The sequence below is a fragment of the Pseudochaenichthys georgianus genome, chromosome 6, assembly GCF_902827115.2.
Source record: "Pseudochaenichthys georgianus chromosome 6, fPseGeo1.2, whole genome shotgun sequence".
NCBI classification, from domain to species: domain Eukaryota; kingdom Metazoa; phylum Chordata; class Actinopteri; order Perciformes; family Channichthyidae; genus Pseudochaenichthys; species Pseudochaenichthys georgianus.
In genome coordinates, this window is record NC_047508.1 from 3,121,813 (window position 1) to 3,140,680 (window position 18,868).

At 40.8% G+C, this 18,868-nt stretch overlaps 2 long non-coding RNA genes across 2 annotated transcripts; both read left to right on the forward strand.

Moving 5' to 3' along the window:
• Nucleotides 1–7,486: 7,486 nt before the first annotated feature.
• Nucleotides 7,487–8,298, forward strand: LOC139433948 (uncharacterized). The gene is made up of 3 exons (XR_011643340.1): nt 7,487–7,621; nt 7,998–8,058; nt 8,175–8,298. It is a non-coding gene; the product is annotated as an uncharacterized lncRNA (long non-coding RNA).
• Nucleotides 8,299–16,885: 8,587 nt separating this feature from the next.
• Nucleotides 16,886–17,297, forward strand: LOC117447541 (uncharacterized). The gene is made up of 3 exons (XR_004552240.2): nt 16,886–16,964; nt 17,073–17,160; nt 17,245–17,297. It is a non-coding gene; the product is annotated as an uncharacterized lncRNA (long non-coding RNA).
• Nucleotides 17,298–18,868: the final 1,571 nt, after the last annotated feature.

Sequence of the window (18,868 nt, forward strand, 5' to 3'; positions counted from 1 at the left end):
GAGGCCGGCAGGAAAGGGAGGGAGCAGGGGGGAGGAGAGGGAAGAGAATCATTCTGGAGGGTGGGGAGGGGGAGGTTGAGGGGAGAAAGGGGCAGGGATAGGGATGTAAGCTGTGTTGAACATGTTGAAGAATGATATAGAGAATAATATTTACCTCAGATTTCAAAGCTCTCACACTGTCTATGTTATCATCCTGGATGATAGTACTTAGCTTGCATGTCAACAGATCCATCTCCATGACAACTGAGCAAACTCCACCCACTGATTGTGATGTGATGCGGTTTTAAGACCTGGATAGAGCTTGTGAGGCCAGTTCAGATGGAATTGTTTTGTCACAAACAATTTACGGGGTCAAGAATGAACTGCATGCTTTAATACATACTTTTTAAAGGAGTAGTACCACATTTAAAGAAATAATCGTAATTACTTTTATTGCAGAGAGTAAGATATCAACATTGTTTTTTTGTCTGCACAATAAATATGAAGTTACTGCCAGTCGTCAGTTAGCTTAGCTTATCTTAAGTGGAATAGACATCCTGGATACAAAATGTACTACAATCACCTCTACAGCTCACTGATTGAGAAAATTATGAAGAATTTACCTACATGGATTTGTAACTGGTTGCGAAATGATTTGTTCCAGAGGCTTCAGTACTTTTGATTGATGTAACAACCATGAAGACAGAGATCAATATTCCTCAAACCCATGCCTGGTGGACAAACCAATGTACATCTTTGTTTTTCTTTAATCTTTGTATTTATTTGTTGTGACGTGTTGGGATTTTTCTGTCAGAAAAATGCCACTTTCTAATAATGAAGCAAAATGTGTTACGAGTTATGGTGTATTCGTAGCATCAAAATAACTTAGGGAAGGGACCAGGAAAACAATGCAGATGGTGGCAGAAGGGGGGGGGGGGGGTAGTCATACAATAAGGGAACACAAGGAGCCAAGAACTAATGGAAGCCACTGTAAGGGAAACTTCTGCAGCAATGGAGAGTCAGGACTCAGAGAGACATGAGGAGAGTTGGAGCTTTGATGTCAAACACTGGTGTATCGGCCGGAGAATTTCACATCACAAGTCACAGCAGCCCGAGGTTCTGACTGCACGGGTGGGTTGCCACATCAATTCTGCCCAGCCTCTCTCTCGATAGACCTTTTAACTAGTTTACAAAGAGTTAAATCAACATATTGGGGCAGAATAATCTAAACAGCTGGGCCCACTGAATCACTTGCATCTGACCCTTAACCCTTTAACTGCCGGGCCAAGAAAAAAGCTATGGAAAAATAGTTTTTTTGCATTTTCTTATCAAATGGGCCACAAATAAGCACAAACAATTTTTATTTATTTTTGACTGACCACACAGTTTTGTTTTTATGAGCCTCTACCAACTGCTGGCCTTCTATGGTAAAAGTACATTTTCAACAATCATCATATACAGTACAGTATTTGTATGCATCAAACTCAAATAAAACACAAACTCAAATACATTTGTTTCTTTTATGGAAAATGAGCAATATATACAACCAGATATATTCATAAAAGATAATAAATTATAATTGTAACAAGATAAATGGAAAAAAGTAATGTAAAGTGTTTTTCATGATAAAAAAAATACTTGTTCATCTTACTGTATATGCTGAATTGGCCTAACAGGAAACCACTGGCCTAACAGCAAATGTCTGTATCCTGTGTTGGCCTAACTTGCTCGTCTGTGTGCAACTTCGGGCTGAATGCCATGCATGAAAGGGGCTATATAAATTATTATCACTCTTTCACTCTGAGACTCATAAAGCAGTACTAGATTTAGTAATATTACCATGAATCTAGCTATTTATTTACCATATTTTATTGGAAAACATCTCTGAAACTCTGAAAAAGTCATATTGCTAGCTTACCATAAAAGGCCAATTCGACCGATTGGTTAAGCATATTTTCAGAAAAATAATTACACCCTTGTTAAAACTTTTTTTGTGCATCAAGTTATCTAATTATGTTCAGTCAGTGCCCTGCCACTAAAATATGTCAAAAAGGATATGGTTACCTTACAAAAGTTGACCAAAAAGAGTGATTTCTTCAGCAGTGATTTTTAGCATGCCAACTTTCTCAGAAGAAGCTAGCTGAAGGGCATTCTGTTTGAACTACAGTGACATCTAGAGGTTGTTTTGTGCATAACCTGTCAACCAAATGGTGGTGCTGGCAGTTAAAGGGTTGCCTCTAAGCCAGCGTTCTCACCCATAAACCATTTGTTACCCAGAGTTGACCGGTCATAGACTGAGAAATATCAACATATGACTGCATTACCACATTCCTTACGGGAGATAACAGAGCCAGGGTTGGTCATACACGTCAAAGGGCAAAAGGTTAAATATCTAGGAGTAAAGACAGAAATATTCCCTCTCAGCCACGGCTGTTACTGCTTCCTCAAATCACTGTTCACTCTACAGGACAGAATGGTCTATGCATCAACCAAACGGCTCGCTGCACCCTCGCTGTGAAGGGGTCCCAAGTTCCCATCAGCAAAAACACGTGGGTTTGCTATCCTGGCTCCAAAATGGTGGAATGAGCTCCCCATTGACATCAGGACAGCAGATAGCTTACACACCTTCCGGCGCAGACTGAAAACTCATCTCTTTCGACTCCACTTCGAGCGATAGAACTATTAACAAAGCACTTATAAACTAATAAAGGGCTGGCTTATCTATAGCCAGTTGAGTAGCACTTGAAATGTTTTTGCTCTATGAAGCCTGATGTACTTATATGATTCTGTTTTCTTCAAGTTTGTATCTTGTTGGTCGAACGCACTTATTGTAAGTCGCTTTGGATAAAAGCGTCAGCTAAATGCAATGTAATGGTCAAGCCAGACAGTGTTCTGAACATTTCTGTAGTCAACATTCTTTAACACCAAATCTACTCAGTTTATAATCTTACATCGCACACTAACGATCTATTAACTGTTTCTGGTCATGTGTGAAGCTACAACGCTACTGCTCTGGCATTGTGAATGAACTGTGTGTTAGTTTTGTGTTCAAAAGGAGTGTGTCCCTAACAAATACATGTATGCTACACTCTTCAGTGGATGCTTTCCATCAAGTATGGGTCCCTTGCTTGGACTATATTGGACCCACACTTTCATATCATGAGGGTTTCCTCCTGAAACCTAGCTTTTTCTAAGTACTTAAAAATAAATACTATATACACTACAAAAACTGTAAAATGTGTCTTTACAGTTGATATAAGCCCTAATAACTGAAGAAGTAACAATGCAGTGTAGGGTCTTGTTTTTAGACGATGCATCTGACATTTCTTGTGTCAAAGACTCTTATTTTCAGTTGTATTTCAGATGAAACGTTTTCTTTTTGCATTTACATTTTAATTTCACCAACTAACATCAGAAAACGCTTCACCGTTTGTGGCTTATTCTGTAACACAACATTACCTGAGTCTGATCAAATATAGTTCAAAATAAGTTTTCTTATTAATTTTTTGGAACGGTAAAGGTTGGGGAAATCCTAAATTGTCCAGTGTTTTTAGTTTTTCACACCTTACTTGTCATGTCATGTATCAGCTGTTGTGTTCTGTATTGTATTTGAAAAATGTAATAAACATTATTAAAAAAAAGGGAAAACACTCAGGAAGGTAAACTTGTCGCTCTATTGTTGATGCTTGACAACAGAAGCAGAGTCACTGACCCTCTGATCCCTTGCAGCTGTTAGTCCAGCGCCAGCCTTCATCACTGAAGAGGAACTGTGTTTAGAGAGCTGCCCTGTTTACTCCTCCAAGCTTCCGGACCTCTTCAGAAAACAGCAGGGAGCGTGCCAAGTGGACCGCTGGCTGGAGCCAGCACAAACAAGCTGTCTGAAGGGAACATGGAAACAATATCTCTCATTGCTGCACTTCAAATGTCCTCATGCAATTCAAAAAGTGTGTGTGTGTCAGAGCTCTGTGAATAACAAACTAAATTTGAATGAAGAAAATAAATATGAAAGAACAGATCTTGAGAAAGCTTGTCCAGAATGGGTTGAATGTCAAGGAACTTGATGTTTATAATATTTTGGATCCTCCACATAACTAACTAGTATCTCAATTACATAAAGTGTTAGGAAATGATATGGCATACATGAATTTAAATATGCAATACATGATTTCTTGGACACTTGCGGTCAGTGGAGATTTCCATCCAGCACATCCAGTAGAGAGGGACAACATTAGCATTCAAAACCATCTTTCTGGCACCTCATGAATGTAAGTCGAGTAGTCATCCCGCCTTCATTTTTGTTTTGATCTCCATGAACTGCTGAGAAACTCATTCATTTCAATTCAACATTCAAGGCTTTATTGGCCATAGTCTTATGGCCTGTGGGATGAAACTGTCTGGTGGTCTTTGTCCTGATGCTGCGGTATCGCCTGCCAGACGGCAGCATGTCTTTAGAATGCTAAGTGCTCCAGTATGTGGAAAGAGAAGAAAGCCATTATTAAACTAAAACAATGAGATGAAAGATGCTTAAACGCTCCGTAGAGCTGAGGGGAACTGAAAACTTGGGTGATAAGGTTGTCACATCCATTGGTTGAAAGTAACTAAGTACATTTACTCAAGTACTGTACTTAAGTACACATTTGAGGTATTCGTATTTTCACTTTATACCTCTACTCTAATCTCTAATTTGTACCCTTTACTCCACTACATTGATTGTTACAGATGTATTTACTAGTTACTTTATACATTCAGATTTGGACACACAATACTAAGGTAAAACTTAAAAATATGATTATTTGGTATAGTTCCATTCAGCATTATATTTAAGTAATTCAAATCATGAATGGATAACTGAAAATGTGCTTTTGCTTTAAAACATTTTAATATGTTATGATCACTTTTACTCAGAATACTTGATGTAGATTTTCTAACCATACTTAAATGCTTCCACTTAAGTAACATTGTTGATGCAGTACTTTTACTTAAAATTGAGTATTTTTACAGTGTCATTTAAAGGTGGGGTAGGTAAGTTTCAAGAAACCGGCTCGAGATACACTTTTTGTTATATTCCATGGAATGCTCTTAACATCCCGATAGCAATGAATATCTTAAGTGCTTTGACAAAAAATCCATAAAAAAATTTCATCTGTAGAAGCCGTAATACTGTAAAAAGTACAGGTAGGCCATCCAATCCGTTTAGCCGGCCCGGCTAAACGGATTGGATGGCCTACCTGCCTGTCAGCCTTCCATCGGGACACAAACTTATCTCGTGCCCTCATTGGTCATGTGCGCGTTCGTGTGTTGGAGGAGGGGCTCTATAAGGAAGTAGCAGATTTTCTCCAGTTGTGTATTTTCAAATTCTAGCGATCTCGAGCCGGTTTCTCAAACGTACCTACCCCACCTTTAACCTATATATTTTTTCAAATATGAAAAGTATTACTTTTTTTTAAGTATCTTAGTCGCTCCAAACAACCAGTGGAAAGACAGTTGTATACGAAAGCATTAGACTACAGGGTGCGAAAAATCATATGTTGAACAGTTTGGTCAAAACGTACATATTGGTGTTGTATCTGTCCAACCTTCCTTCTGTCGGAGCGGTTCCTTTGTTGGTCACACTAACAAGGCCTCAGCACCTCACTGTCATCTCGTTTCTTCGCCACACATTTCCTTCAGGGCCATGTAAGGAACAGAGACATAGCAGGATGTTGTGCAGAATGTTTTCCTGTCAGGGTGGGACCACATCGCTGAGGACAACAAGGACGCTGACCTGCTGTTCTCTAGTGTCGTCACGACGACAGCCTGGAGGCAGGCAGGACTCTGGAGAGGTTTCTCAATACTCAAATTTCCCCTCCTCGACTCCTATCCTCGAGACTTGGTGCCGCCCACAGAAGATGCGAGCGGAGGACTGAGGAGGGGAACCGAAGAGAGAGGAGGGGAGCAGGCGGTTAGAGAAATGAGAACTCCTCTCCTCTGAGCGGTCATTTTAAAGAGACGTCCATTAAAGATGACAGGAGGCACAGCAGCCCTCTGTCTGATGGACAGATGTGTTCATGACCACTTATATATTTACTTTTAATTCATTGACAGTGCGGTATAATGAGACAATAACAGGCTGCAGACAGGGCCGTATCCAGGATTTCCTAAATACCAAGGTCCAAATATGTTAGGGGGGTTCGGGGGATACCCCCCGAGATTTTTGGGATCTAGTTAGGTGCTTTTTAAGTCCTGTGGGGGGGTCACACATTGGATTGATTGTTACTATTAATGATCCGGACATGCAGAAGAGGCTAAAATGATCACACAACATTGTCAACATTCATTTTCCATGTCTCTCTCCTTTCCATAACCTGCAGCCTCTCTTCCATCTTCTTTAGTCTCTCTGTCTTCTTCCTGATCATTACTCTCTCTGTCCTCTACTCTTTCTCTTTGTTCAATCTCTCCCTGGTTGTTTACTTTTTGCTCCTCCTCACTTGTCGCTCCTGCAAGTGAATTAAAAGCAATTCAGCAATTTAGTTTAATTCACTTGTTTGTTTTCATTCTTTTTTTTAACTTTAAATCAGTTTTGTTTGATTCTAAAAAGAGAACAAAGATGTAAGCAAATTGTGTTTTATACAATTGTATGTTATTATGACATCATAACTGCAATAGATGTATGTTGTTTTACAATTATGCCTATTGTCTATATTGTAAATGAAGACTATTGTTATAGATAGATGGGGTTATTAAGCCTAAATTCTTTTGTGTGACTGTACCTGCAGTTCAAAATCAGTTTTGTTTGATTCTAAAAAGAGAACAAAGATGTAAGCAAATTGTGTTTTATACAATTGTATGTTATTATGACATCATAACTGCAATAGATGTATGTTGTTTTACAATTATATTGTCTATATTGTAAATGAAGACTATTGTTATAGATAGATGGGGTTATTAAGCCTAAATTCTTTTGTGTGACTGTACCTGCAGTTCCTCCCTGACTTCCATCCCTTTCTCTCTCTTTCTTTCTCTCTGCCTGTCCTGTCTCTTCCTTACCAAAGCTGAGCTTTGACTGACGTAGTCTTTTCATTATATCTGAGTCAGTGTAAAAAGAAAACAACACAATGTTATATCTCCAATGTTTTACTCAAATTGAAATGAAAGAAAAGCATTACAACGTTTGTTAAAAGGTAATCCTTCTGACATTGGATGAATGTAATTAACTTTAGCTCTCAAGCTAGTTTATTCACGCTATTTAAACTAAAGTATAGCCTATTGCTGCAATATAAGTTAGTGTGCATGTTGTCGGATGTCCACTGACTAACGTAGAGCGTTCACACAGGATCTGCTGGTCATATGATGTCCTGATGAACAGAAACACAAGCAGCCCACTGGACTCAGATCTCTAGATACCTCATCACTCCTCCGCTGATCCGGAACAAGTCCGAGCTGCGGTGGTTTGATGTCGTCTTCTTCCGTTTGCTTTAACCGAGGCTACGTACCAGAGCTATTTAATAGAAGAGTTACGACATCTCCGTTCACTCCAATGGACCACTTTTTTACAGCAATGGCGGATCGTGGAGCCTCTCAATCGTTCCCCGGAAGTTAGCGCCAAGGCTGGCAGAGCTGTGGAGTTGCAGCATAATAGACCGTTCGTGACGGACTTTTAAAGGTAAGAAGAAGTTTAAAGATTTATATTGCGGATATTATCAGTACATCTGATTCAAATGAACATGTGTATTAAAGGATGTCAGTGGATTATCCCTAAATTAGTAGATTTAGGGAACGTTTACAGATAACAGATTAAGCTAGCATACCGAAGCAAGTTAGCAACACACGTTGAACAGCCTTTTAATTGTAAGTTCCGTTCTCTTAATGTCATTTCGTCCAACATGTTGAATTAGAGAAGAGGGGCTTCTAAACGGGGTGGAGGGAGTTAAATATTAGATAAATATAACTTTGGTACGTGTAAGAGTGAGTGTTTTTAGCAGAGCCATATTGTGTCCTTGTGATTCTGTTGATTATTACCTGTCTGTATAATGTTGCAGCTCAGCTGATTCTGGATTGGTGGCAAAGGGAGAGGGACTTAAGTGAGAGTGAAAACACAAGGTAAGTTTAATACTGTTTTATATAAGTAAACACCTTATCTCCCCAAGGCATTTCCCATCCAATAGGTGTGCTGTGTGTGTATAACCCTTTCTCCTGTCTGTTACTCCCTCTTTCAGCACAAGAACCAGAGGGGGGTTCAATGGAGCCTGAATACCTGCACTGAGACCCTCACCCTGCACCATGAGTCTCAACTCTCAGTGTTTTTCAAGCCTTTCCCTGTTTTTTTGTATTAAACAAAACATTAAGTTTTCCCAATGGTGTGGTTTTCGTTTTGTGAAAAAGTGAAAATGCAGTGTTTGTATATAATTACATCACATATTTTGTTGCTGTTGGTCGTGAAATTGCTCCTGCTGACTTGAGCCAGACATTTTTTCCTCTGCTCTGTGTCAGTGGGGAAGCCGTACATTCGTACTCCTTTTTCTGAGCGATTTGAGCATCCCCAGGCAGCACAGCAAACCATGGTGGCTACTAGGAGGCAGCACAGCAAACCAGGACAACACGGAGGAAAAGGCACCGACAAACTGCATGATATGCTATTCAATGTTTATTGAATTCCATGTATTTGCTAATGGATGTTCCTAAAACAACACATTTAACATCATCATTATCATCATATGCTGCTAGTCCTGCTGCTGCTGCTAGTCCTTTGATAGTCACCTGTCGGTCTCCTGTCCTTTCTGAAAGCCATAAAGATGACATTAGTCATTTAGATAACTTGTGTCCTCAATTACCAGGGGATTACTGAAACTACCATGAATTTAAGAAAATGGTAGAAATGAATCTAATCTGAATTTTAAAGCATTACTTTAGATCCCCTCCCTCTAAATGTATCAATAAACATTAGAAAGTGATGCTCCTGACTACCATACAAGTTTAAGAAGATAATATTGGTTTGAAAGAATTCAAAGCTATAAATAAACAGCAACAGGCTCTTTAACAAGGCACTGTTAGTAACATGTAAACTAGTTGTTCACACTAATCCTAATATTATCACTTAATATTAGCAAATTCGATTTTATTTTTTAAAACATATTGATGTAAATACATACACATATCGATTTGTTGTATAAATATTGCAAATCAAAACCTTTATTCACTAATAATTAACAAAAATCGTAGTTCTATCTCCTGTTATCAATGCATTCACATTACGTTAGTCAATGGGAAAAAGTGTTTCCGGGCCTGGCAACCAAACGGAAGTGTAGTACCGCCGTTTGGTCAGCACGAATATTTTAATCTGAGTCCGGCGCACTTCCTGGGGGCTTGTGCGTAACGCCTCCACCGTTCCCGGAAATGCATCCGTGGAGGAACCATCTGTGTCTCCTCGGTTAGAGCTCCTCCAGAGAGCCTCCTCGATGCTCGAGCCCCGTCTCAGGTCAACTATTTTCATTTCCTCGCTCCTCAGTCTCACCGGAAGTTGATTTGCCTGCGCCATCTTGAGTACTGTCCCATGGCTCTTATTTCTGCCGGAGGACCGAGGATCGATAATGGAGGAGCGATAACCGAGGAACCGCCAGACCATCCTCCGCTGAAATCCTCAGACACTCGCCCGGCCCCCTTACTGTGTATCGCTCACTGATTGGACGATGATGCTTCTTGACATGAGAGCAGTTTCCCAGCGGAGTGAAGAAAATACATGAAACTCACGAGAGTCACTCCTCAGTTTATACCGTTTTGTTTCAATTAATGTATAATTTTGTTACAAATATGTGATATATCTGAACAACAAAGTGGTCAAAAATCATTTCACAGCCGAAAAGAATCCGCCCCTTCCTTCAGACTTCCTTACAGAGCACCTCCTCCAACACACATGAACGCGCACATGACGTCAGCAGACTGGTGAAAGTGGCCGCCTGTTGCTGGTGAGTCATTGAAGTACTGCTGCAATGCACGCCCAATGACGGCACGCCCAATGAGGGCACGAGATACATTTGTGCGCGCACGAGATGGAAGGCTGACAGACAGGGTGGTTGTACTTTTTACAGTACTACGGCTTCCACAGATGACATTTTTTTTTATGGATTTTTGTCAAACCACTTAAGATATTCATTGCTATCGGGATGTTAAGAGCATTCCATGGAATATAACAAAAAGTGTATCTCGAGCCGGTTTCTGAAACTTACCTACCCCACCTTTAAGTGCTATTTAAAATGTTAATGTGCTACATATCCACAAACAAACAAAGTGTGTAATCCAATGAATGTTAGGCTGCGGCCACACGAGGACGAATTCGGTCGTTTGCGTTACTGTTTAGTGTCATATAGACCGTTCGGCCACACGAGGACGACCGAATATGGCACTAAACGACTGAGGAAACGATAACGGGTCCCAAGGTGGATAGAAAGGCATACGCAACTCTCTGGGGGGTCAAACGGCTCCGTGTGTGCGCCCTATCCGAACATTTTCAGATCACTGATAGTGATTGCGCAATAGCCCCGCCTCTCCCCACCTCTTCTGCTCACCTCCGCTTACCCCGGCCATTGCTGAAGTGTTTCGCCACCAACAACAACAACAATGGCGGATCGCAGAGTTGCTATCGTGCTCTGGACGGTATTGACCATGCTACAGTTGTTTGTGCAACATCTACAGCAGGGGTGCCCAACCTTTTTTGAACCGAGAGCTACTTTTGAAGTTGCCAGTCTGCCGAGATCTACTAGTCCAAATAGAGAGGCGTAGCCATTACTGACAGCCTATTACCAGGTAAATGCACACTTCTACTTGTATAAAACTGACCTTTGTACGATTAATACTTCATAAAATGCTGCAGATCCATTATCTTACCTCTTTCTAATCTACACACATACAAGTATGTAACTGAAGTTACACAACAGTGTTGTTGATACAGAGTTGGAGTTTATTCACACGTCACAAACTACAGTGGGTAATGTCTTCAAGAAACATTGAACAGTGCTGCCACATATGACACAGGGAAAAAGAAAAGACTGTGAACCCTTTATTTGCCATTATATACAAATAGTGTTGCTACAAAAGTATAAATTAGGCTTACTAATAAGACAACTCAGATCTGAAGCTACACAGGAATCTGCTGCAACAGTGAAATAAAAAAGACAAAATTAATAGAATCAAACCCTTTTTTTGTTGCATTTTAGTAGATTATAAAAAGAAATGCCTTTAAAATAGGATGCAAGCAACACTAGTTTCTTAACCTGAATTGATAATAGACTATAATCAATTTAAGTTTGCATTCTTATACCATTTTGTACAATAATTATAATGAATAAGTTCAAACAAACTCAAAGCTGATTAATAACGGTATCTAACTTGAGTTTTTATCATATCAAAAACCTGTTGAAATGCTACTGTTATTTTTATTACGCATCGACAGCCTCCAGGAATGCTTCTTTCACAACTTCACCGTCTTTGAAAGACTTCATGTGTTTCGCAAGAACGTGACTGACACGTTAAGGCTGCGGCCCCACGAGGACAAATTCGGTCGTTTGCGTTACTGTTTAGTGTCATATAGACCGTTCGGCCACACGAGGACGACCGAATATGGCACTAAACGACTGAGGAAACGACAACGGGTCCCAAGGTGGATAGAAATGCATACGCCACTCTCTGGGGGGTCAAACAGCTCCGTGTGTGCGCCCTATACGGACATTTTCAGATCACTGATAGTGATTGCGCAATAGCCCCGCCTCTCCCCACCTCTTCTGCTCACCTCCGCTTACCCCGCGCCAGTGCTGAAGTGTTTCGCCACCAACAACAACAACAATGGCGGATCGCAGAGTTGCTATCGTGCTCCGGACGCTATTGACCATGCTACAGTTGTTTGTGCAACATCTACAGCAATAATGATGAGGCAATAGCCCCGCCTCTCCCCACCTCTGCTGCTCACCCCCACGTCAAAGTAAACTGCATCCTGAATTCAGATTATTTATCTTTCTCTTGCGAGTGAAGTCTAATCTGACAGGACGGAGACACGCAGCTCTGCCCACCTGCAGCTCCTCCCGCTGCAGCAAAACACACACTTCAAGTCAGATCATCACCCTTAGCTATTTTAATTACCTCTCAAACTCCCTAAACTAGTTATAAATATGTTTATTTTTTACTGTCGGCCGGGTCACTCATTACTGGATCAGCTGCTGCATGAGACAGACACTGACGCTGTCCGAAGAGAAGGAGGAAAAAGAGAGGCTCCGTGTATTTTATCATTATATTATATAGTCGTTATTCATTTGTTTTAAAGCTCAATAAATAACAAAGAAGACCTTTGACCGGCACTTTTATAATTTTGTCCGGAAGATTTCAACTTTAATACACGCTGACTGGCGAAAAACTCTGCCCGGTTCCCTCGGCCCCCACCGCGGAGAATAAACAGAAGGGCAACCATGACAACCATGCTTCTTCGCTGCTTTTGTGGAGGAAGTTACAGCGCCACGTAGAGGCTCCTGCATATGTACTGCAGCTTCTCCAGCGGTTGGAGCTAAACGGAGCGGTCTCGTGTGGGCAGACACTATCCGGATAATTATTGCATGTGGACGGAAGCCGTTTGCGATTGCGTTTGCATTAATCCTATGCGTTTAGCCGTTTTCGTCCTCGTGGGGCCGCAGCCTAAGATGCTATGGTAGCAGCCTTGCTCTTGTTGTTGGGCCTGGTGAAAATGGACTGCTGTGCATTTAGCTGTCCTTTCAGGCCCCTCCCCTTTTGGAGCGTAGGGCAGAATTAGGAGGGAATTCCGTCTCGTAGCGTTTGTGCACTGTTTTGAAATGCCGCTCCTAAATTACCCTTCTTCGATAAAGCCACGCTCGCATTGCAGATGAGACAGATGGACTTTGAATTGGAATAGATACAAAAATAATCATCCTCCCACTCGGAGTGAAAATTATATATGTTTTGCTTCTGCCATAATTGCGGTCTTGTGTGTCTGTGCGGACTGTCACACAACTTACGACGCTGAAGTTGGCTTCCGATTCAGAGCATCCGATTCGGCAGTTAAGGGGAAAGTTAAGGGACATTTCATTTACAGCGCTGAGCGAACAATCCTCCGTGTTTTAACCTCTTAAATCGCTGCAAAGCCGATTTATTTGGACTGGATTATCCCAGAGAGTTTAAAGATTCTTTATAACACAGTTTGAGATTTGTGAAACCTTTATTATATTTGTGAAAATACAAAAAGTGAGATTTCAGTGCTTTTTTCACATGTAGACCAGATTAGACCAGGTCCTGATCTAAAACCACTAGACCTAGACTCATCAAATCTGGACTGGATTATCCCACGGAGGCTAAATATTCTTTATAACACAGTTTCAGATTTGTGAAACCTTTATTCTATTTGTGAAAATACAAACAAGGGAGATTTCAGTGCTTTTTTCGCATCCTGACCACATTAGACCAGGTCCTGATCTAAAACCACTAGACCTACACTCATCAAATCTGGACTGGATTATCACACAGAGGCTAAAGATTCTTTATAACACAGTTTGAGATTTGTGAAACCTTTATTCTATTTGTGAAAATACAAAAAGTGAGATTTCATTGCTTTTTTCACATGTAGACCACATTAGACCAGGTCCTGGTCTGAAACCACTAGACCTACACTCATCAAATCTGGACTGGATTATCACACAGAGGCTAAAGATTCTTTATAACACAGTTTGAGATTTGTGAAACCTTTATTCTATTTGTGAAAATACAAAAAGTGAGATTTCATTGCTTTTTTCACATGTAGACCACATTAGACCAGGTCCTGATCTAAAACCACTAGACCTAGACTCATCAAATCTGGACTGGATTATCCCACGGAGGCTAAAGATTCTTTATAACACAGTTTGAGATTTGTGAAACCTTTATTCTATTTGTGAAAATACAAAAAGTGAGATTTCATTGCTTTTTTCACATGTAGACCACATTAGACCAGGTCCTGATCTGAAACCACTAGACCTAGACTCATCAAATCTGGACTGGATTATCCCAGAGGGTCTAAAGATTCTTTATAACACAGTTTCAGATTTGTGAAACCTTTATTCTATTTGTGAAAATACAAACAAGGGAGATTTCAGTGCTTTTTTTCACATGTAGACCACATTAGACCAGGTCCTGATCTGAAACCACTAGACCTAGACTCATCAAATCTGGACTGGATTATCTCAGAGGGTCTAAAGATTCTTTATAACACAGTTTCACATTTGTGAAACCTTTATTCTATTTTATCTCATGAACCTGAATTCCTTTAACATCTCTTTCATTTTTTTGTTTGCTATGAAACAGTATTTAAGATACGAAAACTTTGTAGATAAAGAATTATCACCTAAATGAGGAGCATACACTTATTTTTATTTATGTATTCATTTGTTTAACAGGGACAGTGCACATTAATTAACATTCCTGTAAATGTGCCAGAGTTAGCCAAGAGGCTATCATCTGTTGTCCCTGGACAGATTTTATAAGTGAACCTAAAACAAATTTCATTTAAACAAGTAAATACAATCAAATTAAAACATGCAACATACATTACTGGAATACTTAAATACAAAGACAGAACAATAAAACAAAACAAAAGAACATGTTGTGACGACCCCTTCTGCCTGTCTGTGCTCCCTGCCTTGCTGTCCTCTGGCAGGTACTGGGAGTGTTGTCCTGTTTGTGCCCTGCTTGCCCAGCTGGGAGGTTCACTTTCTGATCCTGATCCTGGCCTTCCACCTGTGTTTCTATTTTCACAAATAAAATAAAGATTTCACAAATCACAAACTGTGTTATAAAGAATCTTTAGACCCTCTGGGATAAGTGTAGGTCTAGTGGTTTCAGATCAGGACCTGGTCTAATGTGGTCTACATTTTTTGTATTTTTTGTATTTTCACAAATAGAATAAAGGTTTCACAAATCTGAAACTGGGTTATAAAGAATCTTTAGCCTATCTGGGATAATCCAGTCCAGATTTGATGAGTCTAGGTCTAGTGGTTTCAGATCAGGACCTGGTCTAATGTGGTCTAGATTTAAAAAAAGCAGCAAAATCTCCCTTGTTTGTATTTTCACAAATAGAATTAAGGTTTCACAAATCTGAAACTATGTTATAAAGAATCTTTAGACCCTCTGGGATAATCCAGTCCAGATTTGATGAGTCTAGGTCTAGTGGTTTTAGATCAGGACCTGGTCTAATGTGGTCTACATGTGAAAAAGCACTGAAATCTCCCTTGTTTGTATTTTCACAAATAGAATTTAGGTTTCACAAATCTGAGACTGGGTTATAAAGAATCTTTAGACCCTCTGGGATAATCCAGTCCAGATTTTATGAGTCTAGGTCTAGTGGTTTCAGATCAGGACCTGGTCTAATGTGGTCTAGATTAAAAAAAGCACTGAAATCTCCCTTGTTTGTATTTTCACAAATAGAATTAAGGTTTCACAAATCTCAAACTGTGTTATAAAGAATCTTTAGACCCTCTGGGATAATCCAGTCAAAATAAATCGGCTATGCAGCGATTTAAGACGTTCAAACACGGAGGATTGTTCGCTCAGCGCTGTAAATTAAATGTCCCCTTGTCCCCGGACAACGTTAGCGAACTAGTGCACTGCCCACTGCTCACCAGCCACGCCCCGACACATGGGGTCACGCCGGCCAATCACAAAGCTTTGATGCGTTCAAGTGCATTATTCTGGCACAGGAAAGTTATGTTACAGGACATTAACGATAACACAGAATATTGTTGTTCTATTTTTAGACACATCTCGCGATCGACTGGGAATCTCCCTGCGATCGACCGGTCGATCGCGATCGACTGGTTGGGCACCCCTGATCTACAGCAATAATGATGAGGCAATAGCCCCGCCTCTCCCCACCTCTGCTGCTGCTCACCCCCGCGTCAAACTAAACTGCACCCTGAATTCAGATTATTTATCTTTCTCTCGATATGGACCTAAACGCGAGTGAAGTCTAATCTGACAGGACGGAAACACGCAGCTCTGCTCACCTGCAGCTCCTTCCGCTGCATCAAAACACACACTTCAAGTCAGATCATCACCCTTAGCTATTTTAATTACCTCTCAAACTCCCTAAACTAGTTATAAATATGTTTATTTTTACTGTCGGCCGGGTCACTCATTACTGGATCAGCTGCTGCATGAGACAGACACTGACGCTGTCCGAAGAGAGGGAGGAAAAAGAGAGGCTCCGTGTATTATTATATTATATAGAGTCGTTATTCGTTTTTTTTAAAGCTCAATAAATAACAAAGAAGACCTTTGACCGGCACTTTTATAATTTTGTCCGGAAGATTTAAACTTTAATACACGTTGACTGGCGAAAAACTCTGCCGGGTTCCCTCGGCCCCCACCGCGGAGAATAAACAGAAGGGCAACCATGACAACCATGGTTCTTCGCTGCTTTTGTGGAGGAAGGCCCATTCCCAAACCGCCCCCTACACCCTACCCCTACACCCTACCCCTCCGTTTGCGCGTTCACGCGGAGGGTCCGCCATATTAAGGGCTGGTCCAAAGCAATCAGGGCGGAGGCGTAGTGGGTTATAAAAGCCTCCGACAGCGAGTTTGCATGGATGCAGGCTTGATAATCTCACTCCACAGGTGTGCAACCGTTTTTCGGGCATGGAGGAAACAACGTCATACAAATGTGAGTTCCATGTGGTTATTTTTTTAAAGGATAAATAATACGTTGCCTTAACTAAAACATGTATTTATAAATCTACACGTGTTAATTTGATTTGCCAAGATTACATTAGATTTTAATTGTGAAGATGTACAAATCTAAATCGGAATCAAACTAACAACACATGTGTCAATTCATGTATCCATTCACTTACGAAATCAGTTTAAACTTAAGTGTGATTTGTAATTTCAGGGACTGTGGTAAAAACCAAGGCACTTATTGCTTTAAGAATGGAAAAGGATGACCTGTTCTGCAAAAAACGCAATGCTGCCAAAGAAGCATGGGAGTGAGTTATATACTCAATTCATATTTTGTGCAATGAAAGTAATGAATGTGCACTGTGGGTCATTGCCTCAACACCAATATATATTGTTTAAATATTCTATGATAACAGGTCAATCATTAAGGAACTGGACCTTGGGCAACATGTGTCTCACAAACAGGCCTCCAAGAAATGAGAGAACCTAAAAAAGAAATACAAGGTAAATGGTGTATTGTTATTGTAAAACATGTTTGTTTTTGAAAAAGCTGAACAAAGATTTCTAACATGCATTTGTTTGCAATAGGAACTTAAAAGGCCAAGGACTGGAACAGGGACTGATCAGGGGGAAGAAACCCCTGCCACATGGCCCTTCTTCATGGCCATGGATGAGGCCATAGGTGCAAGGCCTTCAATTAGTCCTTCTGTCCTTGTTGCCTCAGCCTTGGCAAACCCCACAATCCTCTTTGATCCGGAGGCTGCTTCCTGCTCCTCTTCCTTCCCCCCCCAAATGTGGCTGATGATCCAGACCCCTCACCACCCTCATCACTGTCTGAGGCTGGAACCACCCAGCAGCCCCCCCCCAAAAAAAGAAAAGGTGCTATGGGAGTGCTGGAGTGCCTAGAACGCGAGGCAGAAAAAGAGGACGAACGCCACAGAGAAATAATGCAGCACTCAGATACATTTCTAACCCTGTTCGAAAAAATGGTCGACAAAATGTGATTTATTTCCCCCCCCCCACCATTGGCCATTTCTATGTTGATTATTGATGTTACTTTAAAGACTTGTTTTTGTTCGCTTGTATTATTTATTTGGAAGACAATAAACCTAATTTAACGTACTGTCCTTCATGTCTTCAATATTGTATGGGATATAGTAAATACAGGTAGACGGGTGATGAAGGTGACATTGCGTTTGCTTGATTGTTAGATGGCTACATTGTTCTGTGTGGGTTTCATAATGTAGAAGGAAAAGTTGTGCACAAAGTAATGGTGTGCACGGAACTAAAGTGTTTTTTCCAAAGTCTGAAGATTAACCCTGAATATCAGCATCTTAAATAAAGATATGTGTGTGCGCTTCATAGGTATAAGGCATTAAAATATACATGCCATTTACGGTCTTAATTGCTCATGTCAAACCATTTGCAGAGTTTCACTCAAAAACAAAAGTGATTGTATTAGAAGACCTGTGTTCATTTTCTGAACCTTTGCTCTGTGCTCGTGATTGAATGATCCAAGAGGTAAGGACATTTGTCTCCAATTTGGGATTATGCAGAAAGACAATTCAGGAAAACCAAGTTTGAAATCAACGGTGCACAGGTTTATTTTATTTCACCTCTTTTCTCTAAAGTGAGAAGTGGAGCTCACTAAAACAAACAAAATTAAATCAGGTATGTGTGCACATCATTTCAAAAACACAAGTTAACAGACAACCACGTTTTGCCAAAAAAAAACAAAAAAACAAAGTTCACGATTACATCATTAGATGTAATCGTGCTCTCTCAGGTGTGGTGCCATTTGGACAGGAGCAGAGAGTTGTGCAGCAATCCTGTTCCTTAGGTGGTGTCCAGGACTTTCCTGTCCACATGCTGCGGCAGGGGGAGGACTCTGGTCCCCATCTTCAGGGGGGAAGGCTTCAGCATCCTCAAGGACATCGTTCATGTCTATGCAGATTGTGCAGAAATGCACAACATGCAATGATGTCAGGGGCAAAGCTTGGACTGACCTCCAGCGCTTTGAAAAGGGTGGCCCTCCAGCGAGCCTTCATCCTTCCAAATGCTCTTTCCACCACAGACCGAGCCCTGGCATGATGCCTGTTGAATCTGGCCTGCACCTGGCCGCGAGGGACCTTGTAGGGTGTGAGTAATCCCACTGGTTTTTCCAGGCAGGGATAACCACCGTCCCCAAGGAGGAACCAACCAGCTGGGGGAA